This window comes from Eptesicus fuscus, chromosome 5 (genome assembly GCF_027574615.1).
Source record: "Eptesicus fuscus isolate TK198812 chromosome 5, DD_ASM_mEF_20220401, whole genome shotgun sequence".
In the NCBI taxonomy this organism is placed as follows: domain Eukaryota; kingdom Metazoa; phylum Chordata; class Mammalia; order Chiroptera; family Vespertilionidae; genus Eptesicus; species Eptesicus fuscus.
Genome location: NC_072477.1, coordinates 93990317 through 94017068, shown reverse-complemented (window position 1 = coordinate 94017068; position 26752 = coordinate 93990317). Strand labels below are relative to the sequence as shown.

Below are 26752 nucleotides of genomic sequence, written 5' to 3'. Positions count from 1 at the left end.
CATTCAAGCACATGGAGGCTAAATAGCATGTTATTAAACAATGAATTACCAATGAACTCAATGAAGAACTAAAAACTTTTTGGAAACAAATGAAAATGAACATACAGCCGAAACCGGTTTGGCTCGATGGATAGAGCGTCGGTCTGCGGACTGGAAGGTCCCAGGTTCGATTCCGGTCAAGGGCATGTACATTGGTTGCGGGCACATCTCCTGGTGGGAGATGTGCAGGAGGCAGCTGGTCGATGTCTCTCTCTCATCGATGTTTCTGGCTCTCTATCCCTCTCCCTTCCTCTCTGTGAAAAATCAATAAAATATATTTAAAAAAAAAAAGAAAATGAACATACAACAACCCAAAATATATCAGACACATAGAAAGCAGTCTGAAGAGGTAAGTTCATAGCATTACAAACCTACCTCAAGAAACAAGGAAAAGCTCTAATAAACTCCCTAACACTACAACTTAAAGAATTAGAAAGAATGAAAAGGCTGCACTCTAACAGAAGTTTGAAAGCCCTTGCTCCCAGCCACGAATTGTATTTACAGCTAAAATACAGTGCAGTCAGCTTGGAAAAAAGAAAAGCATAGTTGGTTGGGTATATTTTGACTAAGGAGCACTGAAGAAACAACGTAAAAACTGCACCTGTACAAACAGACCACATGACATGGTAGCAACTGAGCCTCACAGCCAGCCTCAAAGAAGTGTCCTCCCATAAAAGGGACAATAATCTAGATCAAATCACAACAGAATAGTCCCAATAATCCACAAAAGGGACACATCTAGAGCAAATAGCTCAGAAGTACAATGAAAACACACTTCTAGGTCCCACAGGACATTAATTACAAAAGCCCACCTCACAGACTAGAAGTCATAGCAAATAGATATAATACACAGATATAAACACAAAATGGGGAGACAAAGAAACAACCCCTTAATTAAAGAAAAGAAGGGATTGCCCAAAAGAGGCCTGGAAGAAATCAAGGCAAGAAAGTTATCAGATATAGATTTCAGAGCAATGGTTGTAAAGATGCTCCAGCAACTGAGCACAAATTACAAGAAACTGAGGGGGGAAAATCCAGGAACTTAGTGGAATTACAAGGAACTTAGTGAAAGCTACATCAGTATGAAAAAAGATATAGGTATTATGAATAAGAACCAGACAGAAATGAAGAATACTTTATCTGACATCAAGAATATATTGGAGCCCTAGCCGGTTTGGCTCAGCAGATAGAGTGTCGGCCTTCGGACCAAAGGTTCAGGTTCAATTCCAGTCAAGGCCATGAACCTTGGTTGCAGGCTCCTGCAGGAGACAACCAATTGATGTGTTTCTCTGACATCGATGTTTCTATCTGTCTTTCCATCTCTCGTCCACTCTCCCTACAAAATCAATGGGAAATTATTCTCTGGTGAGGATTAACCAAAAAGAAAAGAGGAAGAAAAGAATATACTGGAATGAATTAAAAGCAGTCTCAATGAAGCAGAGGATTAAATAAGTGAATTAGAAGATAAGGTAGAAAAAACTACTCAGAGCAGCAAAAAGAAAAAATACTTTAAAAGCATGAGGACAGTTTAAGGAACTTTGGGACAATATGAAATGAAATAACATTCACATTATAGATATCAGAGGGAAAAGGAAGTGAGCAAAGGATAGAGAACCCGTTGGAAGAAATAATAATGGAAAACTTTCCTAAGCTGGTGAAGGAAAAAGCCACACAATTTCAGGAAGTGCAGAAGATACCAAACAAGAGCAACCCAAAGAGACCCACTCCAAGACACATCATAATTAAAATGGCAAACATTAAGGACAAGGAGAGAATCTTAAGAGCTGCAAGAGAGAGACAGTCAGTGAACTACAAGGGAGTTCCCTTAAGGTTGTCAGCTCATTTCTTAACAGAAACACTATAGGCCAGACGGGAATGGCATGAAGTATTTAAAGTAATGAAACCAAGAATCTGAAACCAAGACTACTCTATCCAGCAGGACTATCATTCAAAATAGAGGGGGAAATAAAGAGCTTCCCAGACCCCCCAAAAAAGGCTAAAGAAGTACATTACCACCAAACCAGCATTGCAAGAAATGTTAAAGGGACTGCTGTAATAATAAGAAGAAATAAGCTGGGGAGGACTACAAGCGGTCAAGTGGGGGGAAGGAGGGGCATATGTAATATTGTCAACAATAAAGATTTAAAAAAAGAGGAATACATATAGAGAGAGACATAGGCGTAAAGAATAAAAATGGCAACAAATAATAACCTTAAATGTAAATGGATTGCCGAAACCGGTTTGGCTCAGTGGATAGAGCGTCGGCCTGCGGACTCAAGGGTCCCAGGTTCGATTCAGGTCAAGGGCATGTACCTTGGTTTCGGGCACATCCCCAGTAGGGGGTGTGCAAGAGGCAGCTGATCGATGTTTCTCTCTCGTCGATGTTTCTAACTCTCTATCCCTCTCTCTTCCTCTCTGTAAAAAATCAATAAAATATATATTTTTTAAAAATGTAAATGGATTAAATGCTCCAATCAAAAGACCCAGGCTAACTGAATGAATAAGAAAACATGACCCACTTATATGCAGTCTACAAGAGACCCACCTCAAAACAAAAGACTCACATAGGATGAAAGTGAAGGGATGGAAAAAAATTTTCCATGGAAATTAAAAGAAAAGCTCAGGTAGCAATACTTATATCTGACAAAATAGACTTGAAAGAAAAGGCCATAACAAGAGACAAAAAAGGCCATTACATAATACCAAAGGGATGGATCCAACAAGAGGATATAACCCTGGTAAACATTTATGCACCCTATATAGGATCACATAAATGTATTAAAAAGCCCTTGGAGGAGTTTAAGAGAGAGATCAACAGCAATACATTCATAGTAGGGGACTTTAACACCCCACTGACATCATTGGATAGATCTTCCAGACAAAAAAATCAACAAGGAAACAGAAACCTTAAACAACACACTACGTCAGATGGATTTAATTGACATTTAACAGAACATTCCATCCCACAAAGCTGAAGAATATACATTCTTCTCAAGTGTACATGGTACATTCTCAAAGATAAACCACATGTTAGGACACAAAATAAATCTATACAAATTAAAGAGGATTGAAACCATATCAAGCATCTTCTCAGATCACAATGTCATGAAACTAGAAATCAGCTACAATAAAAACACTCAAAAACATTCAAACACATGGAGGCTAAATAGTACGTTATTAAACAATTAATAGGTTACCAATGAAGAAATAAAAAAATGTCCTGGGAAAAAATGAATAAACACACAACAACCCAAAATCTATGGAACAGCAAAAGCAGTCCTGAGAGGGAAATTCATAGCATTACAGGCCTACCTCAAGAATCAAGAAAAAACTCTAATAAACTACCTAACACTACAACTAAAACAACTAGAAAGAGAACAACAAGAAAAGCCCAGGGTAAGTAGAAGGTAGGAAATAATCAAGATCAGAGTGGAAATAAACAATATAGAGACACACAAAAAAAGCAATACCAAAGATCAATGAATCTAAGAGCCAGTTCTTTGAAAAGATAAATAAAACTGATGACTCATTGCCCAGACTCATCAAGAAACAGAGAGGACCCAAATAAATAAAATCATAAATGAAAACAGTGAAGTAACAACACCACAGAAATACAAAAAAATTGTAAGAAAATATTACAAACAACTATATGCCAACTAGCTAGACATTGTGGATGAAATGGACAAATTCCTAGAAAAATACAATTTCCCAAAACTGAATCAAGAATCAGAAAACCTGAATAGGCCAATAACAACTGATGAAATTGAAGCAGTAATTAAAAAACTCCCAGCAAACAAAAGCCCTGGCCCATGTGGCTTTAGAGGGGAGTTTTTCTATACTTTCAAAGAACTAACACCTGATAAGGGGTTAATCTCCAAAATATATAAAATACTCATACAACTCAACAGAAGTAAGACAAACAACCCAATTAAAAAATGGGCAGAGGTCCTAAATAGATACTTCTCTAGAGAGGAAATAAAAATGACAAGAGAGATATCAAAAAATGTTTAACATCACTAATTACCAGAGAGATGCAAATTAAAATGACAATGAGGTACCACCTCACACCTGCCAGAATGGATACCATCGATCAATTAACAAACAACAAGTGCTGGCCAGGATGTGGAGAAAAAGAAACCCTAGTACACTGCTGGTGGGAATTCAGACTGTTACAACCCTATAAAAAACCATGTGGAATTTTCTCAAAAAAATTAAAATGGAGGTGCCATTTGACCCAGTGATCCCACTTGTAGGAGTATATACTAAGAAGTCTAAAAAAATATGCCATGTTCATGGGTTGGTAGAATTAACATCATTAAAATGTCCATACTAACCAAAGTAATCTATAGATTTAATACAATCTCTGTTAAAATACCAATGGCATATTTCACAGATCTAGAACAAATCCTCCAAAAATTTATATGGAACCAAAAAGACCCTGAATAGCCATAGCAATCTTGAGAAAGAAGAAAAGTTGGAGGGATCACAATACCAGATATCAAGTTATACTACAAAACCACTGTAATCAAAGCATCCTGGTACTGGCACAAGAACAGCCATATAGGTCAATGGAACAAATCAGAGATGCCAGAAATCCACCCAAGCCATTACACTCAATTAATATTTGACAAAAGAGGCAAGAGCATACAATGGAGTCAAGCCCGTCTCTTCACTAAATGGTGTTGGGAAAATTGGACAGATGCATGCAAAAAAAGTGAAACCAGACCACCAAATTATATCATACACAAAGATAACCTCAAAGTAGATAAAAGACTTAAATGTAAGTTGTGAAACCATAAAAATTCTAGAAGAAACCATAGGCAGCAAAATCTCAGACATTTCTCATAGTAGTATGCTTGCCTATACATCTTCTGGAGGCAAGGGAAACTAAGGAAAATGTAAACAAATGGGACTACATCAAAATAAAAAGCTTCTGCACAGCAAAAGAAACCATCAACAAAATGAAAAGGAAGCCTTCAGTATGGGAGAACATATTTGCCTATGATACATCTCATAAGGGGTTAATATCCAAAATATATAAGGAACTCATACAACTTAACAAAAGGAAGACAAACCATCCAATTAAAAATGGGCAAAGGACCTAAATAGACATTTCTCCAAAGTGGATATACAGTTAGCCAAGAGACATATGAAAAAATGTTCAAAGTTATTAATCATCAGAGAGATGCAAATTAAAATGACAGGTATCATCTCACACCTGTCAGAATGGCTACCATCAACAAATCAACAAATGACAAATGCTGGAGATGATGGAACAGAGAGTACCTCATTTCATTGGAGGAAAATGAACCCTAGTACATTGTTGGTAGAAATGCAGACTGCTGCAGCCACTATGGAAAACAGTAGGGAATTTCCTCAAAAAATTAAATATGGAATTCCATTTGACCCAGTGATCCCACTTCTATGAATATATCCTAAGAAACCCAAAATACCAATCAGAAATAATGTATGTACCCCTATGTTCATAGCAGTGCAATTTATAATAGCTAAGATCTGGAAACAGACCAAATGCTCATCAACCCATGAGTGGATAAAAAAGCTATGGTACATTTATACCATGGAATACTATGCAGCAGTTTAAAAAAGAAGAAGGATCTCTTAACTTTGAGACACCATGGAGGGACCTGGAGAGTATTACGCTAAGTGAGATAAGCCAGTCAGAGAAAGACAAGTAAGTATATGATCTCACTCATATGTGGAATCTAAGGAAAAAAATAAATTGATGAGCAAAATAGATCCAGAGACATAGAAGCATGGTACAGAGTGTGGAATCTCAGAGGAAAAGCGTGGGTGGGAAGAGATTAATCAAAGAACTTATATGCATCTAGTATATGCATAAGCCATGGACACAGACAATAGTGTGGTGAAAACCTGGGGGAGGGGGAGTGGGCAGGTGTGGGGTGGAATGAGTCAATGGGGGAGGGGGGTGGGAATGGGACATCTGTAACACTTTCAATGATAAAGATAAGCCCTGGCCATCTTGGCTCAGTGGATAGAGGGTTGGCCTGCAGCGTCGACCTGCGAATGAGGGGTCACGGGTTTGGTTCCGGTCAAGGGCATATGCCTGAGTTGCGAGCTCTATCCCCAGTGGGGAGGCGTGCAGGAGGCAGCTGATCAATGATTCTCATCATTGATGTTTCTGTCTCTCCCTCTCCCTTCCTCTCTGAAATCAATAAAAATATGTTTAAAAAAATAAAGATAAAATTTTTTAAAAACTCTGCCATATTCAAATAGTTCCCATAAACATACTATTCTACTGTCTTCTTCAGTCAGAGCAAGAAGTCCCATTTCCCCTTAATTACCAAGGTTCTTACAACATTAATAATAAATCTCAATGTATCCGTATGTTTTCACTTCAATTTGGCCTTTTTTCTTTTTCTTCCTCACCCTGTTCTAGCATGAAATAGAGAAAATCTGTCACTGCAGGAATGTACCATCTTCATGACTCCACAGTGGCTTATAAATATTAACTTGAATAAAGAAACAAATAAATGTTGTTAGTCATACTTGGATGCTATAATTAAGTTGTACCTCATCTTGGTAAATAAATACCATACCTATAAGTCATTTCTTTTTTTAATATATTTTTTTATTGATTTCAGAGAGGAAGGGAGAGGGAGAGATAGAAACATCAATAATGAGAGAGAAAAATTGATTGGCTGCCTCCTGCACGCCTCCTACTGGGGATCAAGGCGTGGCATATGCCCTTGACTAGAATCGAACCCAGGACCCTTCAGTCCACAGGCCAATGCTCTATCCACTGAGCCAAATCAGCTAGGGCAGTAAGTCATTTCTTTATAGAACCTACCTTCCAAACTTTTAATGATTTTTGTACCCCTTCACTGTATTTTGCCATGCTTCAATCACAAGTTTCCAAACTCAATAGCAATCCCAAACAAAAGTGTGCTTCTTAGGAAGTCTTCATTACCTCATGGTTCTCAAATACTAAATTCACATTATGTCATGTTCATGCAACACATCACTGGACAGGATCCCCTTTTTGAATGGTTCAGATGTTCTACTTAAGTCTATTACCCCATGCTTATCAGTACTAGCTCCAAGTTTACATCCATCTAACATCACATAGCTAAGTCACTTTTAATCATAGTCACCAATCAAATTTGAGGGCACAGGAAAATGTAATGAGGTACTCTCTGTTTCATCATCTAAAACATTTAAAAGAATGTAAAAAATTAATAAGAATGTAAATAATACTGGAAGGGAGTCACACTTTGGATTGAAAAAACAAGCCTGGGGAAACTTGGGTCCAAGAAAGATGAAAGGATCTCTAGCTCACGTGCAAACTTCATTGCTTTTCCTTTTCAACCCTGCCTAGCCTCTCTGTAGGAAATGATGCCATATGAAGTCAAATATACAAATTAACCATTTCAAGGATGGCACAAATTACACAACATTAAATTCTGGGAGATAAAGCACAACATTTTTACATCATTTTGTCTCTAGTTGTTGGATTAGTTAAGCTTTGGTCTTGAGTTATAGGGCTCATTAGTGCTACCTAAATTATTTTATTCATAACTAGAGGCCTGGTGCACGAAATTTGTGCACGGAGGGGGGTTGTCCCTCAGCCCAGCCTGTACCCTCTCCAATATGGGACCCCTCGAGGGATGTACGACTGCCCGTTTAGGCCCGATCCCACCCCAGGATCGGGCCTAAATGGGCAGTCGGACATCCCTCTCACAATCCAGGACTGCTGGCTCCCAACTGCTTGCCTGCCTGCCTTCCTGATTGCCCCTAACCGCTTCTGCCTGCCAGCCTGATCACCCCCTAACCACTCCGCTGCCAGCCTGTTTGCCCCCAACTTCCCTCCTCTGCTGGCCTGGTCACTCCTAACTGCCCTCTCCTGCAGGGTTGATCACCTCCAACTGCCCTCCCTTGCAGGCCTGGTCCCTCTCAACTGCCCTCCCTTGCAGGCTGGGTGCCTCCCAACTGCCCTCTCCTGCTGGCCATCTTGTGTCCACATGGGGGCAGGATCTTTGACCACATGGGGGCAGCTATGTTGTGTGTTGCAGTGATGATCAATCTGCATAGTACTCTTTTATTAGATAGGATAGAGGCCTGGTACAGGCCAGCTGGTTTGCCCTGAAGGGTGTCCCTGATCAGGGTGGGATTCCCTTGGGGCGTGGGGCGGCCTGAGCAAGGGGCCTGTGGTGGTTTGCAGGCTGGCCACGCCCCCTGACAACCCAAGCGGAGGCCCTGGTATCTGGAATTTATTTTCCTTCTACAATTGAAACTTTGTAGCCTGGAGCAGAGCCAAGCCTGGGGCTCCCTCCGTGGCCGGCAGCCATTTCTGTTGGGATTATAATTGAAACTTTGTAGCCTTAAGTGGAGGCCTGGGCCCGGCCAGGATGTGCGGAAAGCTTTGCTTCCCCTGTTGCCGGGGGCAACCCTGGCCTGCTCTCTCAAGCTCCATTCTGCCGCCATTTCTGTTTGAATTTGTTCACCTTCTATAATTGAAACTTTGTAGCTTGAGTGGAGGCTTAGGCCTGGCAAGGGCAGGCGGAAAGCTTGGCTTCCTCTGTTACCTAGGAAACCTTGCTCTCTGTGGCTGTAGCCATCTTGGTTGGGTTAATTTGCATACTCGCTCTGATTGGGTGGTGGGTGTGGCTTGTGGGCGTGGCTTGTGGGTGTGTCGGAGGTATGGTCAATTTGCATATTTGTCTATTATTAGGTAGGATAATTAGCCTGAATATCCAACCCACATAAGACAGACTGGATGGTGCAAGAGGCTCTCTTCATGTCTGGCACCAAGTCTAGCTCTTTTACACCCTTATTCTGGAAATTGTTTCATGAGTAATGTGGTGCAGGGCACGAAGTTAAATCTCTGCAAACTGAGCCAGCCTGGCCTGGCCTGGCCATGTGGATTTCCATTTTAGCCGTAACTGGATGCCTGAGTAGAAGGTCAAAGAGCTATGAGTTTGATGAACTCTAAACCACTCGCCATGGGCAACTGACCTGCCCTCCTTAATTTGTTGTAAAGACTAAGTGAAATAATGCACATAAGACACCACTGTGCCTGGAATTAATAGGTAACCCTTCAATCTTGGGTAAAGACTTAACACAAATAAGCACATATATATCCTTACCATGTACATGTACACACACAAACACCCTGGTAGAATTAAGAGAGAAAAATCATTGAAACCACCTCTTCACTGTTGCTCAGGGAGTTATTGGTCAAAGAAAAGATACTCCCTATGCAATTCGGCATACCACTTGGACTCCAAAGCTCACATATACAGTATATGTTATTGTTGACAGTATTACAGATGTCTCCTATTCACTTCTCCCCACCCACCTCCAGGTTTTCACCACCCTATTTCCTGTGTCTCTGGGCTATTCATATAAGTATATAAGTTCTTTGGTTTATTGCTCCTTGTCCCTCCACCCCACCCCCAAAAGCTCACCTTTAAAAGGAGCAACATAGGTCTCAGCATACTTTTAAACTATGTTTGTTGAGGCCCTGGGTTTTCAGACATGCCTTGGGGCTACTGTGAGGTTCCATGGGTCCTGGGGTCCCCAGTCTGCACAGATCAAGCTAGGGAAACTTCACCTTAACCCGTTTCATGAATTCAGGTTGGTGTCAGATTGCATCTGAAAAGAGGTTCCCAGGGCCTTTGTTTCTTTAAAGGAAATACCCTGTTCTGAGACAAGGGCTCTGAGTTCTCTAGGCTGCTCTACCCAGAGCTTGTGTGATCTGAGCCTGTGGGATGTTACCATCAACCAGACAAATATGACAACCATGAGGAGAAGTGGTGGAGAAGGAGCCCCAAGTGGTCTGTGAAGTTGAGGAGATTCCAATGGTGTCCACAACAGCCCTCTATGCACCCCCTGAAGAGCTCGGTTGACATCCTAAAGGGAGGCCAGCAAGTTAGCCAGAAACCAGAAGGCAGAGATTCCTGGATAATCCCCTCAATAGAGAGAGTGGCTCCAGGAGAAACCCAATCAAGGGAAGAGCCTGAGGGGTCAGGTCAATGGGAGTCTTAACAAACTAAAGGTTTGTGACCATGTCAAAAATTATCCTAGACACAGAAATAATTTCAAATCAGCACCTAGACTTGGCGAATGGTATAGAAGCTCTCTGTACCCTGATTTATCCATTTCTGGTTATTTCAACATGCATGAATATGCAAGATCTCACCAAGGGTATAAGTTTAGCCCCTCAGAAATTAAAAAGGTGTAAATCTGCCATCTTTGAGAGGGACAGTGAAGGACAGGAGAGAGACCTGGGTTTCCACTACATACCTGCTATTAAATGGTGTGGCACCTTGGGTTACTAACTCTCAGAGTCATGATGTCCACATCCAGAAATGACCAAGTGGCCAACCTCCAAGAGCTCTCCAAACTTGAAGAATCTATTATTTAATAAACCACTTACTTAGGCAGTTCCCTAGTGCCTCCTGCAGTCATTTTGGCAGTTTGCACAAAATGAACCTCGTATACAGTGCCATCTTCCCTCTTTTCTTTACAATTCCCACCTCTAGAAAATATAAACACCCTGCCAACTCTGGTCCTTCCCCCAATTACTGCAATAGTTTGCCTCGAATTGGAAGGGAATAGCTATGATCAATCAGCATCCAAATAATTTATTTCATCATTTATCAACAGACCAATGCAAATAATTGTAAGCTTGAACACTAAACAAGAGATTAATCTGAACTATCTTTGGGATTAAAGAAATAATGTATTGAATATTAAACTTTCAAACCACATTGTATTTTCTAATCATTTTTAAGGTAGGTATAAAGATTCTTCAGATTGTGTACTGGATGTAAACAATGTTCATTTCACATCTGGGACTGAATTTCAAAATTTACAGATGGTTGGTTATGGCTTGGAACAAATTTTCCCATAGAAATAATGTTATCTATCTATCTATATAAAAGCCTAAGTGACTGTTATGACCAGAAGAACTAGTCAACCAGTCACTATGATGCACACTGACCACCAGGGGGCAGATGCTCAATGCAGGAGCTGCCCCCTGGTGGTCAGTGCGCTTCCATAGCCAACCTCCCTCCCCACCCCCCATGGCCCTGATCACCAGCCAGGCCAAGGGACCCCCACCCGTGCATGAATTCGTGCACCAGGCCTCTAGTGTTACTATAAAAACCTACTTAATTCATAAAATAGCTGGACTGTTGTACTAATAATATAATGGAATTTGACCACCCTTTATAATTGTTTCTATTAGAAAATGTTCCACATCAGGCTGCCAGCAGTAGCAGACCCTTTGTAAGGGAAAACTGTTCCAGGATCTTTCCCCCTGAGTGGACTCTGGGAGGAGGTGGCATGGGGAAAGAGCTCTGGTGCCCGAGTGCTGCTGGGGCAGAGTTTAGAACGGGGAGACTGGAAGGCTGTCAGTTGGTGAAGAGAAGGGCCTAGTGAACCAGTAGTGGAGACTGGAAATGGGACACTGCTTGGTGGGCCATAAACTGAGGGCTTCTGGTGGCTGTGCCTCCCAAGAGAGTAGCAGTAAGAATTTCAGTGCAGCCAGTTACAGTGACAGGTCCAGAACAGGAGACAGGCCCTGACAGGAAAGTGGGAATGGCATTGCTTATTTCTGTGCTCTGAGTGTCTGTATTCATGAGAAGGGACCGCTGGCATGCCTGGGTGACTGGGTGGTCTCCTTGATCAGAGCCTCATGTTAAAGTATTGTTTTGACTCCCTCTATAGGAGAGCCAGTTAGTTTCATCAAAGACAATGTTTTTGTTTTCTGGCTATAAACTTTATTCTTGGATAGTTTCTGTTAGTTGCATGCTGCTTATTAAGGACAGCATTGGAATGGATGGATAGGTCACCATCACTGCAGAAAGAATTCAAATCAGGTGAAAGTTTATTTTGTGTAAACTACAGAAAGAACCAAGAAATAACCTATTTGGACAGTTTTCTTTGGAAATTTAGGGAGACTAAATATTGAAAATTTTGTCAGTTAATATCCAGGGTTAAAATGTACACACATGGGAATCAGTGATAAAAATGTGTATATGCCCTCTTAAAATTAAGCTTTGAAAAAAATTGAGTAGAGCAAATTCAAATTTATCTTTAGAGTAGAAATGATCTTTTAGTTAACCTATTTGAAGTACCTGAATTTTTAAAAATCAATTCTACTATCAATTACATAAGTGTTTGATTTTTTTAACTTAAAATTTCTGAGGCCTGGCTATCTAGGCTTCTCTGAAATTCTCTTGTTCTTTTAGAATTTCCTTGCTTTCTATTTTGTTTTTCTCTTTCTTTTCCTTCCTCACAAGTTTCAAGGAATGGTTTAGACAAAAGAGCCATTTGTCTTCATTGCTTTCTATCTTTACGTTTTGTAGCTTTTATTTTAAGGTTCTTGGTAGGTGGGACATTTAGGAGGTCAAAGTGAACCAATCTCATCCTCTAGCTTTTTGACTCAGGGCCAGTATTTAACCTCGGGTTGCACATCTGCCACGGGGCCTGTGTAGCAGTCCCCGCGTGTAGAGCCCCCAGTGCTTTCAGAGGTCTGACTGCTGTGCAAGGAGTGGACATAGTTTCAGGTGGGATTACGGAAAACTATTAGCCTCTGTCTTCTGTGTGACCACCTGCGGAGGAGACTAGGTGGAAAGGAGGTCCACACTAGAGTTTCTGTCAGTACATCAAATAGATACCTGGTAATTCCAGATCTGAAATGCATTCCCCTTATCAAACAAAATAAATTAAAATATGGGATGATTGGCTGCCCAGGACCGCAAATGTCCATGGAAAAACAGAAACCAAAGCTAACCTTGTGAGTAAGCACCCTCTGTACACTAAAAATTAATGCATTTCAGATCTGCTTAAGAGATGGATGAAAATTACATCATAAAGACCTTTGAAGTAAAAATTTGGTGCCTTGCCAGGTGGCTCAATCAATTGAAGTTTCTTCCTATATACCAACAAGGTTGCGGGTGCAATTCCGGGTCAGGGCACAGTTCTATTCCAAGTCAGGATGAGTATCAGAGGCAACCGATCAATGTTTCTCTCTCACATCTCTCTCTCTCTCTCTCTCTCTCTCTCTCTTCTTCTTCTCCTTCTACTCCTCCTCCTCCTCCTCCTTCTCCTCCTCCTCCTCCTCTTCCTCCTCCTCCTCCTCCTCCTCCTCATCCTCCTCCTCCTCCTCCTCCTTCTTCTTCTTCTTCTTCTTCTTCTTCTTCTTCTTCTTCTTTTCCTAAAATCAGTGAACATATCCTCAGGTGAGGATTAAAAGAAAAATTTGGACCAACACAATACTTCTGCCTTTCTGATCTCTTCTTAATGTTTCTTTTTAGGCTAATGATGCTTATCTCCAGATGGCCATTGGCCATGCCCCTTGGCCCATTGGTGTCACTTATGGTTGGTATCCATGCCAGAATGGGTAGGGAAAAGATTTTCTTTAAGGATATTGCACATGATGCCAATTATTCAGCGGAAATATATTCAGGTAAGCAGTTTGGAAGGAAAAAATTCTCTGGAGGTTAACATTCTCCAATTCCAAAACTGTAAATTTTGAGAGGAAACGAATTATAGCATGATAGGCTATAAGTCCACTCCTTATAAACACTTGTATGTAAGACATCTTCGCTGAATAAAATAAACTTTTAAGTTTTGTATTTGATGCAAGACAGGGTGAAGGGTTATGCTTTAATTATCTTAGTATTGAAATAAGACTATTGCAGTTTGTTTTGGGAGTTTAGACAAGAACAGCATTATCGAATCTTAGAGGGAAGGCGAGAGTGGGCAGGTGGGGGGAGATTGGGAAGAGATCGACTAAAGAACCTGTATGCATATATGCATACCCTGTGGACACAGACAATAGGGTGGTGAAGGCCTGGGGGGTGGGGTTGGGCTAGAAGGGGTCAATGGGGAGAAAAGAGAGACCTATGTAATATTTTCAAAAATAACGATGTTAATTTTTTTTTAAAGAACAGCAAATATAGAGTATTTTTTTCTTTTTATATTTTTCTTATTGATAGTGTGGATGAAAAGAGGCCACATGCTAACCTGACTAACTCAGGGAAGGCCTGTGTGGCCGTCTTGCAAACTCAGAGACCTAAAGTAACCACAAAGGATGGTCTGAAATTAAAACCTTTTCATTAAAAAGCTGTTTATGATGGGTAGTCACGTCCTAGGCATGTATCTTCCTTGACAAAGGTCAATATTTACCTTAACTGAGCCTATTGTCTTTTTGCATCTATGATAACATATCGTTGGAATGTCAAAGTAATTTTCCTTTTTGCTGGACTCTCAAAGCACAGGCACCACTCTGTGGAGACCACAAATCCCCTCATTGTTATTGAGTTAGTTGTTGACTGTTAACTATCCTGCACCCACCTAAGTAAAAGCATGTGTCTATCATTTTACTTTTTATCCAATCCCAGAGGTTTCCCCATTTTGCTTTCTCTGGCCTCCCTAATCTATCACCACTTGGCCACTTACATCTCCTCTTTTGATTGTAATATATAAAACAAGATTAAAAAAAAAACTGCCATTCTTCAGAGCACTATCTAAATATATTGAGATTCTGCTTCCTGGCAATTGGTGACAGTTTGGCTCAAATAAACTCACAGAAAATTCTTTACAAGTTTGAATGTTTTTTTACATTAACATTATTTGGTGTAGTCAGCAGGATACTTAACAATCAACAATTAACTCAATAACAATGAGGGGATTTGTGGTTTCCACAGAATGGTCCCTGTGCTTTGAGGGGTCCAGAAAAAAAGGAAAATTACTTTGACATTCCAACAATATGTTATCATAGATGCAAAAAGACAATAGGCTCAGTTAAGGTAAATATTGGCCTTTGTCAAGGAAGATACATGCCTAGGACTACCTAGTGACTACCCATCATAAACAGCTTTTTAATGAAAAGGTTTTAATTTCAGACCATCCTTTGTGGTTACTTTAGGTCTCTGAGTTTGCAAGACGGCCACACAGGCCTTCCCTGAGTTAGTCAGGTTAGCATGTGGCCTCTTTTCGTCCACAATAATATTACAGATACCTCCCATTTCCTCCATTTTTGCCTCCCTCCAACCACTCCCTGCCCCACCCCAGGCCTACATCATACTATTCTCTGTGTCCAGGGGTTATGCATATATGTTCTTTGGTTAATCCCTTCTTGTCCCCTCTCACTCACCCCCACTGAGATCTGTTATTCTGTTCCATGCATCCATACCTCTGGACCAATTTTGTTAGTCAGTTTATTTTGTTCATTTCACATATAAGTGGATCATGTGATATTTTTCTTTCTCTAATAGGCTTATTTAGCTTGGCATAATAATCTACAGGTCCATCTATGCTGTCTCAGAGGGTAGTAGATCCTTCTTTTTTTACTGCTGCATAATATTCTGTGGTACAAAGGTACCACAGCTTTTTAATCCACTCATCTGCTGATGGGCACTAGGGCTGTTTCAGATCTTAGCTAGTGTAAATTGTGCTGCTGTGAACATAGGGGAGCATATATTCTTTCTGATTGGTGTTTCTAGTTTCTTGGGATATATTCCTAGAAGTGGGATTGCTGGATCAAATGGCAGTTCCTTTTAATTTTTTGAGGAACCTCCATTCTGTTTTCCACAGAGGCTGCACCAGTCTGCATTCCCACCAGCAATGTACCAGGGTTCCCTTTTCTCCACATCCTCACCAGCACTTGTTGTTCTTGATATATTGGTGGTATCCATTCTGGCAGATGTGAGGTTATACCTCATTGTCATTTTAACTTGCAACTCTCTGATGATCAGTGACATTGAGTTTGTTTTTTCCATGTCTCTTGGCCATCTGTGTGTCCTCTTTAGTGAAATGTCTATTCAGATTCTTCACCCATTTTTTAATTGGACTGTTTGTCTTCCTGGTGTTGAGTTGTATGAGTTCTTTGTATATTTTTTAGATTAACTCCTTATCAGATGTATCATTGGCGAATATGTTCTCCCATACAGTAGATTCCCTTTTCATTTTGTTGATGGTTTCTTTTGCTGTGCAGAGCTGTTTCTTTTTTCCTGTTTCCCTTACCCCAGGTGATCTATTGATCTATTGATGAAAATACTGCTATGTGAGATGTCTGAGATTTTACTGCCTATGTTTTCTTCTAGGATTTTTATGATTTTGTGACTTACATTTAAGTTATATCAATGTTGAGTTTTCTTGTGTATATTGTAAGTTGGTGGACTTATTCTCTCCCTCTCTCTCTCTCTCTCTCTCCCTTTACCTGTCTAATTTTCCCAGCACCATTTATGATCCATTGTATGATCTTACCTCCTTTGTCAAATATTAATTGACCATACTGGCATGGGTCAATTTCTGCCATCTCTGTTCTGTTCTATTAGTCTATGTACCTGTTCTTGTACCAGTAACCAACTGTTTTTGATTAAAATGGTATCCGGTATTGTGATCCCTCTGATTTTGTTCTTCTTTCTCAAGATTGCTATGGCTATTCGGGGTCTTTTGAGTCTATATAAATTTTTGGAATATTTATTCTCTATCTGTGAAATATGCTATTGGTATTTTAATAAGGATTACCTTAAATCTGTAGATTGCTTTGGATAGTATGGCCATTTTAATGATGACTCCTAATAAAGATCCCCAAGGATGGCTATAATTATGACTCTACCTAACAATTCAATGAGTTGACATGTTTTCTACTTTAATTTTATCCAAGATTTGGTGTCAATGATTTTTTGGTTCCTTAATTCAGAAAGACAAATTAGACAGGGGCATTTACTCTTACATTGCTTTATGTTGCACCCTACCCTATTTCCCTGGAAGAAATAAGGGATGGGTTTGTGATATTCCAGCTACCAATCTTGTTACAGGGCAGTGAAAATCTAGGAAAATTCCATGGCAAGTGGAATAGGGAAACTGAGACAAGAAAGTTAAAACAAGGCCAGTGTGGGCAATTTGCAGCCAGCTTGTAAATTGCAGGCCCTTTATCTTCCCTAAACCAAGGACACTTGAGAGTAAATGGTTAAATGACTCTCCAACTATAGAATGCAGGAAAGGGGAGAGAAGGGGGAAGTCTTTCTCACCCATAGAACAAAGAAATCAGCCATGTTGGGGTAGGTTATTTATTTATTTAATTCCCTAAACAGAGAAGCCAGCAGTCTCAAGGCTTGGCAAGGTAAAATTGCCAGGTGCTTCTCATGTATTCTGGGAAGGCCACAGCAAATTAAAAAGGGACCTTGAGAATTAATCTATACCAAGACATTCAGCACAGGAATTTTGAGACCTATAATCAGGAGGATATATAATGCCTTGAACCCCTACCCAACTCGCTCTTCAGATTAGCTGAGACCACACATGCACATTATGCTGGATGATAGATTTGCTGCCTTCCTTCTTTAATAAATTTACTTGCTTTCATTGGCTTTATCACAAGGGTCACTGGTTTGAATTCATTCCTGTAAGACTGACAAGAACTGAGGTAGGGGGAACCCTCTCCTTCTGAGCAGGGGGCTGTCCAGTAACACCTTTTCCGGGGTCTCTGGGCAGCCATAATCATCTTTTAGTCTTAAAACCAGAATGCTGGAGCTCCCTGCCCCAACTTCATCTTAATCAGCAATTTTAAAATTATTATAGAAATATTCAAACATACACTAAAGTTGAGAGAATTGTGTAAATAACCCCCATGTATCCTACACTCCGCTTCAATAATTAGCAATACTTTTAGGCAGTTTTCTGATCAGAAAATAGATGGCCCCAAAGCTCCTATTTTACAAAGCTTCAGTTTTTTATCTGTAGTCAGCATTTGTCTTTCAAAATTTGGTTCTTGGGACTTTGGATACCGCAAGTGCATTAAAGGAAGGGCTTGAGTGAGGGATTTAGTGTTTAACAGTCCTTTAAGTCAGCCTCCTTTTCAGCTTACCTGTATCTCAGGGAAAGCCCCTGGGTGCCACGTGGGATTCGGAGGTATTGCTGGTAGCTCACCGATGTTTCTCATAGGACTGGGTCGCTGTCCGGATTTCTGTTCAGAAGATTGGCTTAAAAACGAAGGTGGAGAAAGGGCATCTACCCTGTTCTTATTCCGCCCCCATTACTGTTTTCTAAATATTTCCAGACTAGTTTCCTGGTCACACTCGGAAGAATATCTCAGTTGTTTCCTCTCCTCTCCATAGAGCTTTGCAGGTACTGTTTGGGAATGAGTTGTCCATCTTTCTGAGTTTCTGGTGCTTGATATTGACTAGTCGCTGACCTTCTTCCTCACACAGAGCGTCAAGGGTCGCTAGCAAAGCACCCCCAGGAGGGTCTCCTGGGGAAGGAGAAACCGCTGACCCGCAAAAAGTGGAACGTTAGGACTCAGGCCTTGGGCTGGCTCACTTTAGTGCATCGAAAAACAGGAGTCTGGGGAAGCCTGAGGGAGGATCCTTTTCCCCAAGTTGCCCCTTGTGGTTGCCTCTATTGAAATCTTGGAGGCTCCTGGGATGCACCAAGGTGCAGGGGAGAATTTAACCCACAGTAAAGTGGCTGGGAATTCAGCGCGGAATGCACTGCAGCACTAGGTCCGGGCCTGCTGTTTCCTTAGTCTCAAAGGTGTGATGGTTCCCGTCTCCTGTCTCGGTTCCCCCTCTCACCCGCTCAGCCCAGCGGTTCCTCGGGGTCCCGCCCCTTCAGGGGGGGCCTGTAGGAGGCCCCTGGGGCCGTGCCTTGGGGACTGACAGCTGGCGAGAGAAAACCGGCTGAGCTTGGCCGCAGTTACAGTTCTCAGGCAGAGGCTGTGAAGGCTAAGACCCGGGTGGCCTCGGGGCGTTGTCCTAGGAAACACCGATTTAGAGAAGATGTGTTATGTTCTCGGAGAGTCTTCCTGCCCCGCTCCTGCTGCCAGGCCTCCAGGCGAGATCCCAGCCCGCGTCTCCACATCCCTAGGTGGCGCTGCAGATTAGCCTCTGGTCCAGCAGGCCGATCTCCCCGTCCCCCAATGCCTCCCTCCCCCCTAACCACCACCCCCACCCCCCGCCTCCCCCCAGCTCCGGGCGATCCCGGTACTCAGAGGGGGCGTCCCCGGCCTCTGCCCTCCAGCGGGCAGCGGCGGCTAGCTGGCCTTGCTCTCCACCACGGCTCCTGCTCTCGGGAGTTTGGAGCATGGTCCGGGGTCTGGACGGTGCGGTCCTTTGTGGGTGTCCTGCCGCTCTGCCGCGGGACAGTGGAATACTCAGTGTTGGAGGAGACCCAGCGGGGCAGAGCCGTAGCAAGTCACCTTGGACTGAGGATGCCAGCTGCTGCTCTGTCCTTGCGGAACTTTCGCTTCCTTTTCAGCCACGACCAGCCCCACTTCAGGTGGAGATGGCCAGTGGTAGCTCGGTGGTCCGAGAGCCCGCGGACCGCGAGCGTCTGTGCGGGGCCAAAGCTGCTTCCGTCTGGACCTGCGAGCCGGTGCAAAAGAACCCGCTGGAGCCACACCAGATGCGCGTTCACATCCTGGATACATCACCTCGCTTCCCTGCCTGCGCTGCAGCTGCGCACCCCCGAGTTCCTGGTGCCTGGGCCCCGCTTTACTCTCCCTAATGCCCCAGATGCCAACCAGAGAAGCTAAGCTACCGCCTGAGCCCCCAGCCAACACTGTCGCCTGGACGTGGGGCTGCGGGTGCACCGCAGCGAATAGCCGGAATGGTATTGGAGAAAGCTCTGCACCCCGAGAAGCGCGCCACCCACCGGCTGGCGCTCACGGATCGGGAACGCGGGGCGGACCGCGCGCCCTGGTGGACACAGACGATGATGCACCTGCATTGGAGCGCGCACAAAAGGTGCCAGAGAATGGACCGGAGGGGACTGAGTCATTCGAGTTCAGGCCTCGGACCTGGCTGAAGGCCCCAATGGGGAAATCCGGAACTCAGTCAACAACAGCACGCAAGCAAAGCTGCGACACCACTCTCAAGTGCACCCTAGAAATGGGGAGGTGCGGGGAGCTGCTTTGCTGGATCCTCCTGAAACTGTTGGAGGCATACATCCAGGCGAGGGACCAAGGTGCCTTCGGGCTAGCCAGCACCGCCAAACTGCTGGTGCGAGTGGCTGACACGAACGATCGTGCCCCCGAGGTGCACCTGCTGACTCTCCAGTCCACTTTCCAAGGACACCGCCCCGGCACAGTGATTGCTCTCCTTCCGGACGAGGGCTTCCGTCCCAATGGAAAGGTCATTTGTCGCATGTCTAGTAGAGGCCCTTTTAGGCTGAAGGCTTTGTGTGACAATTACTACAGTTGACTGACTGGTGGGTCCCTTGAACTGGGAGCAGGTCAGCGAATGCCAGGTCCTGATCACCGCCTTAGAGAGATGGCTCGAGCGGCTTAGCACTCGCAGGCAATATATCCAGCTTTCCTCAACCTCAACAGGAACTTTTTATGTCTAAAAGCAATGTTCCTGGAATCTGCCTAAGCCCCGTGTTTGCCCAGGACCCGGACCAGGGCAAGAACGGCCTTGTCTTGTATGAACTGTTGGATATTATCTCTGAAGGGCAGACAGCCTCTAGCTTGGTGGCAGTAGGATCACCCAGTGGGGCTATCGCTGCCAAAACTTCCTTTGACTTCCAGCAGCTCAAGGGGTTTCACTTTCAGGTGGAAGCCCATTGTGGTGGAACTCCTCTCAGAAGTGCAGCTGTGGCCATGAACTTGTCTGTGGTAGATAGGAAGGCCAATGCTCCTGTCATCCTGTTTCCCTCGCCCAGGAATGGCTCTGTCCCAGTGGAAATTGTGCTCTGTTCTACCAGAACTGGACACTTGGTCACAAAAGTGGTAGCAGCGGGTGCAGACAGTGGCTCCTACCGTATCTCTCAGGCTCCTGACTGTAGCCTTTTCCGAATCTCAGCCAATATGGTAAAGCTCGATTAGTTCTTTCCACTGATGCAGTTAAACAGAGGGGCATGTCATTACAGGTGAAATTTGCAGTGGATGCAAATTAAAATGGAATTAATTTTAAGGGAGAAAATGGTGCACAAAATATTAACATTTCAGGTATCAAAGCAATGCATAAACTCCCACCATTTATTTCTTTTATTACTCAGATGAGACTATGAGTAATGTCCATTAAGTTTTGGAGTCAATAATTATTTGAGAAACACATTTTGACTAGATTAGAAAAGAATATGTAAGTGATAAGAAAACCAATGGACCTGAAGTTAGAAGGAAAACTAACCATTTAAAAGGAAAAAAATAGCCCTAGCCAGTTTGGCTCAGTGGATAGACATTGGCCTGCGGACTGAAGGGTCCCAGGTTCGATTCTGGCCAAGGGCACATGCCCAGGTTGTGGGCTCGATCCCCAGTAGGGGGCGTGCAGGAGGCAGCAGATCAATGATTCTCTCTCATCATTGATGTTTCTATCTCTCTCCCTCTCCCTTCCTCTCTGAAATCAATAAAAAAAATTTAAAAAAAAAAAAAAGGAAAGGAAAAAAACAACTAATAACAAAGAGAAATGTCCCCTGGGACTAAAATTTTAAACTTATCCTCTCTAATAAAATGGTAATATGCAAATTAACCATCACTCCGCTACATAAGCCACGCCCACCAGCCAATCAGGGCGAGTATGCAAATTAACCCTATCCAAGATGGCTACAGCCACAGAGAGCAAGATTTCCCAGGTAACAGAGCAAGCCAAGCTTTCCCATAGCCGTTCCAGGCCTAAGCCTCCACTCAAGCTACAAAGTTTCAATTATAGAAGGTAAACAAATTCAAACAGAATGGCGGCAGAATGGAGCTTGAGAGAGCAGGCCAGGGTTGCCGCCGGCAACAGGGGAAGCAAAGCTTTCCGCACACCCTGGCCGGGCTCACCCGCTTAAGGCTACAAAGTTTCAATTGTAGAAGGTGAATTAACTGCCACAGAAATGGCTGCCGCCCCGGAGGGAGCAGCAGGCTTGGCTCCGCTCCAGGCTACAAAGTTTCAATTGTAGAAGATAAATAAATTCCAGATACCAGGGCCTCCGCTTGGGTTTCCAGGGGGCGTGGCCGGCCTGCAAACCACCACAGGCCCCTTGCTCAGGCTGCTCCACGCCCCAAGGGAACCCCACCCTGATCTGGGACACGCTTCAGGGCAAACCAGCTGGCCCCCACTCCTGTACCAGGCCTCTATCCTATCTAATAAAAGAGTAATATACAGATTGATCATCACTGCAACACACAATATAGCTGCCCCCATGTGGTCAAAGATCCTGCCCCCATGTGGACACAAGATGGCCACTACAAGATGGCCTGCAAGGGAGGGCAGTTGTGAGGGACCAGGCCTGCAAGGGAGGGCAGTTGAGAGGGACCAGGCTTGCAAGGGAGGGCAGTTGGAGGTGATCAACCCTGCAGGAGAGGGCAGTTAGGGGTGACCAGGCTGGCAGAGGAGGAAAGTTGGGGGCAAACAGGCTGGCAGGGGAGCAGTTAAGCATCAACCAGGCTGGCAGCAGAGTGGTTAGGGGATGATCAGGCTGGCAAGCAGAAGCAGTTAGGGGCAATCAGGAAGGCAGGCAGGCAAGCAGTTGGGAGCCAGCAGTCCTGGATTGTGAGAGGGATGTCCGACTGCCCAGTTAGGCCCTATCCTGGTGGGATTGGGCCTAAATGGGCAGTCGGACATCCCTCTAGGAGTCCCAGATTGGAGAGGGTACAGGCTGGGCTGAGGGACAACCCCCCGCCGTGCACGAATTTCATGCACTGGGCTTCTAGTATAAGTGATAAAGTAACAGAGCTATAATGTTCATTACATGCAGAAATATTATGGCACCCCATTCATCCAGTTAAGCAATCTTTTTCCATCATTGTTGACCACTTTTTAAGTAGTCCATTCTCTGCTAATAATTTTTGGGCTAGATATTTTCTTATATGTAAAAAATATGTAATGCATAAAAACATGGGTGAAGTAACTTTCATCAAGCTGGAGTATTTGTAAGTCACATAGGCATTTATTATTTACTTCTTCCTATCCTATTGCATATTAATCCAATCTTGATTCTTTAGGAAAAAAAAATGCTTGTCATTGTGTTCAGTGAATGCCTTAATAATAATTACAGAATTCTAGAAATAAAATATTTATTGCTTGAATTTTATAAAACAAAAATCCTTTGAAATGGGTCTAATTTCAACTGTGTGCCTGAGTCATACAGAATCATGTTAATGTATACTTGTTTATATTTTGTTCAAATTCTAAGCTCTTCTGGCTTATTTTAGTTTACAATGTATTTTAACATAGTTTACAATACTCAAATCTGAGTTTAAGAAATTTAGAGAAACATTCTATCTGTGTCTCTCCTACTGATAATATTTAACAGATATAAACAAAATTGGCACACTGTATGACAAGCAGAAAGCATGTGTCTCATGTCAATTTTTTTGTTAAAATTTTTAATGGGCAATTTTAATTTTTAGTTTGTTATCTAAGATGGTACTTCTGAGATATAAATTTCTACTTAACATTTAAAATTAAGTGCATTGGAAAATTTTTTAGATAATAAAATATTTTTGTAGCAAAATGCACAACCGTATACAACTGACTTTGTTAAATATTCCACATGAAAATTATAGTTTGACCATAGCAATATTATATCAATGTATTGTTCTTCTGGAATTAAGGCAGTTTCTTTTGCCAGGATATATACTAGTAATGTGTATACAGTGTTATTTACTAACTAGAGGCCCAGTGCATGAAAATTCATGCACTGGAGAGGGGGTCCCTCAGCCCCGCCTGCCCCCTCTCACAGTCCGGGAGCCCTCAGGGGTAGGAGGTGACCCGGCGATCAGGGGAAGGCAATGCCCCCATCACACCTCTGCTGGCAGCGCAAGCCTCAGCCGGCCCTGGATACCTGAGCCTTGAGTGGCCCTGGGCGGCTAGGCAGCTGCCATCCAAGGCTTGCCTGCATCTAGGGCCTGTCTGGGCAGCTGGGCAGCTGCCATCCGAGGATTGCCTGCACCTCAGGCATCAGTTGGGCAGCTGCCATCCGAGGCTTGCCTGTGCCTTGGGCTGGCCCTGGGCAGCTGGGGGGCTGAGGGCGGGTCCGGCCACACTGCATGCCTGCCACCCACCCAGTGGGGCTGAAAGGACTGGGGGACTCGGGCAGGGCTGAGGGGACTGGGCGCCACCATATTTGTGATGGTGTGATAGTCAATTTGCATATTCCCTCTTTATTAGATAGGACTAGAAGCCCGGTGCATGAAATTCGTGCATGGGGGGTGGGGTGTCACTCAGCCCAGCCTGCACCCTCTCCAATCTGGGACCCCTCGAGGGATGTCTGGCTGCCCTACCTGGATCAGGCCTATACGGGCAGTTGGACATCCCTCTCACAATCCAGGACTGCTGGCACCCAACTGCTCACCTGCCTGCCTTCCTGATTGCCCTTACCTGCTTCTGCCTGCCAGTCTGATCACCCCCTAACCACTCCCCTGCCAGCCTGATTGATGCCTAACTGCTCCCCTGCCAGCCTGTTTGCCCCTAACTGCCTTCCCCTGCAGGCCTGGTCACCCCTAACTGCCCTCCCCTGAAGGCCTGGTTCCCCCCAACTGCTCTCCTCTGCAGGCCTGGGTCCCTCCCAACTGCCCTTCCCTGCTGGCCATCTTGTGGCAGCCATCTTGTGTCCACATGGGGGCAGCTATCTTGTGTGTTGGAGTGATGGTCAATCTGCATATTACTCTTTTATTAGATAGGATAGTGGTAGAATGTTTTGGCATCCTAGGTGGTTTTATTTGTTAAGTATATTCCATAACTAGACTTTTCCATAGACTAATTAGATGTTTCCTTATATTTATATTGACTTTGAAGCTGAAAAACTTTAGAGTGCTATAACTAAGGAAGTTTACATGGTATAGGAAATATATTCAGATTTTTTTTAAAAGCATGTATACAGTACAATAGTATTTGTTGTATAGTAAAGAAAGCTCAAACTATTAAAAAGGAAGGAAAAAAGCTTTCTATAACTTGAGTGGACAGAAGGGGAAAGCAATGCCTGGGAATTGTTTTTGTGGAAAAGTTTTAACAACATGTCTGATAATGTTAATGACCTATTGAATTTTGTTGCTGGGAAACGTTAGCATTCCAGAGACTAAATACACTTAGCTGTTTGGGCATGAAGGTAGACTAAATTGCTGAAAGGTTTTTACATTGTTCAAATGCATATGACATGAATGTCAGAAATAACATTTGGCAGAACAACAGATGAATAAGGGTCACAGTCTAGGATTTCAACTAAAGTATTATGGGAAGTAAGGAATTTATGAGTAAGGATTATTCTTTAAAACCAAAACTAAATGATAAAGGTGGTTACTCATTTTTTTCCTAATGTTAGTTTACATGATGAGAATGGTTCAGTATATAAATAAATTACATGTCTCTTTTACATTGCATTTATGAAAAAGACTTAGGATAATAATTTCCTCCTCAATACAAGCTATGTATTCATCTAAAACCATTGTGGGCCCAGCCGGTGTGTCCAGTGGTTGAGCGTCAACCCAGGAACCAAGAGGTCACCTGTTTGATTCCTGGTCAGGGCAAGTACCTGGGTTGCAGGCTCAATCCCCAATAGGGAGCATGTAGGAGTCAGCCAATCAATGATTCTCTCTCATTATTGATGTTTCTATCTCTCTCTCCCTACCTCTCTGAAATCAATAAAAATATAAATAAATAAATAAATTTTAAAAACCTGCTGTGGAATCTAGGAATGAATATGCAATCACAAAATCTCCTGAGCTGCAGAGAAACACCTCTGTGTCCCATCCCAAATTCTTGGCTCTTCCTGGAGCCATCTGGTTGTCATCAACATCTATAATAATAAAAGCATAATATGCTAATTAGACTGGACAGCCTAATGGCCTTCCGGGCATCCTTCTGGACAAAACTGGGGCTGCAAGGGCTGAGGCCAGCCGCCGCAGCTGCAAGGGCCAAGCCCCTTGCACGAATTTTGTTCATCGGGCCTCTAGTATATACTATTTTTATAGCATAACCCTAATGGCATACCCTCAAAAATGTACTCTCTGAAATCAGGTGCATTATGTTTATTCTTTAAAATCTTTGAACAAAGATTACAGCTGCTTTGTTTAGACTCAGAGTGATGTTCACACAAAGTAAAACCAACCAATTAAGACATCTTTTTATTTCCAATTTCTTTTTTTATTGATTAAGGTATTACATGTGTCCATATCTCCCCATTGCCCCCCACTCACATACATGCCCTCACCCCCCAGGGTCTTGCATCCATTGGTTATGTTTATATGCATGCATACAAGTCCTTCGCTTGATCTCTTATCTCTCCCCCGCCCCTAACCTTCCTGCTGTAATTTGACAGTCCGTTTGATGCTTTACTGCCTCTGTATCTTTTTGTTCATCAGGTTATAATGTTCTTTATTATCCATAAATGAGTGAGATCATGTGGTATTTTTCTTTCATTGATTGGCTTAGCATAATGCTCTCCAGTTCCATCTATGCTGCTGCAAATGGTAAGATTTCCTTCTTTTTTATAGCAGTGTAGTATTCCATTGTGTAGATGTACCACAGTTTTCTAATCCACTCATCTGCTGATGGGCATTTAGGCTATTTCCAAATCTTAGCTATTGTGAATTGTGCTGCTATGAACATAGGGGTGCATATATCCTTTCTGATTGGTGTTTCTAGTTTCTTAGGATATAGTCCTAGAAGTGGGATTACTGGGTCAAATGGGAGTTTCATTTTCAGTTTTTTGAGGAAACTCCATACTGTTCTCCACAGTGGCTGCACCAGTCTGCATTCCCACCAGCAGTGCAGGAGGGTTCCTTTTTCTCCGTATC

The 26752-nt window shown here is 43.0% G+C and overlaps 1 pseudogene; it reads left to right on the top strand.

Annotated features, from left to right (window-relative positions):
- Positions 1-20931, top strand: part of LOC103294057 (protocadherin alpha-C1-like) — a 32996-nt pseudogene extending 12065 nt beyond the window's left edge.
- The last annotated feature ends 5821 nt before the right edge of the window (positions 20932-26752 follow it).